Source organism: Thalassophryne amazonica, chromosome 12 (genome assembly GCF_902500255.1).
Source record: "Thalassophryne amazonica chromosome 12, fThaAma1.1, whole genome shotgun sequence".
Classification (NCBI taxonomy): domain Eukaryota; kingdom Metazoa; phylum Chordata; class Actinopteri; order Batrachoidiformes; family Batrachoididae; genus Thalassophryne; species Thalassophryne amazonica.
In genome coordinates this window covers 95,118,390-95,119,314 of record NC_047114.1, presented here as the reverse complement: position 1 = coordinate 95,119,314, position 925 = coordinate 95,118,390, and positions in this window count along the sequence as shown.

The following is a 925-nucleotide window of genomic DNA, read 5'->3' as shown; positions in this document are numbered from 1 at the left end:
AGTCTGTCTCTGCTGACGCTGTCAATACAAGTCAGAGAGGTAAGGAAACAAAGGCAGGTCGATAATACACATCAAAAAGCACAAATCAGCACGTCTAATGTAATATACAATGCTGACACCGCGCATGTGCGCCACTTTCATTAATTTCTCAGACATTTTCCAAGTTCCACTCCAGATTTCTCCAGTTTGTGCAGCTATAATGTGAACTTTTCAAATTTGACATGTTCGTATTGTAATTTAGAACCAGTGTTATTTTCAAGTAGACTGAATCAACTGGAATGAGATTGTTTCTGCGAGTATTTTCACGTTGATCCGATCCCCTATAACTGGAGTACATCTCAAAAATAAGGACTAGAGCTGCAACTATTAGTCAGTTATTTAATTAACTAACAACTGATCGATTAATCATTGAGATTTCTTAATGTCCAGATACTCTGGGTTCAGCTTCACTCTGGGTTCAGCTTCTTTAAAGTGAATTATTTCCTGGCGTTATTTCTCTCTGACAAACTGAGTTAAGATTCGATTGGCCCCAAAATCATCTCCTCCACTCGTCTGAGTAAGTTTAGTAAACAGTTGAATCTGGCCAGTCTACACGATTGGCAGAGACAAATCACATTCTCTGAAACGTCGACCCAACTTCATTTCCATCTTGTAACTTGCCAGAATCAGTTTGAGCAGCATTTTCTCATGCCGTAGCTCCTGCTAGGCAATAACTTATGACATTAGTTGAAATTGTTGAGTGTATTTAAAACACATGCTGACCTTCAGGTTCTGGGATTCACGCTTTTACATTCTCACCAGACTTCACTGAGGAGAGTGTTGGCTCAGACACTGACACAAACTCTTGGCACACATACATTAAAAAATATTAACATCTGAGACTCGAATCCATAGAAACACAGGAAAAGATTGCTATCAAAACCAC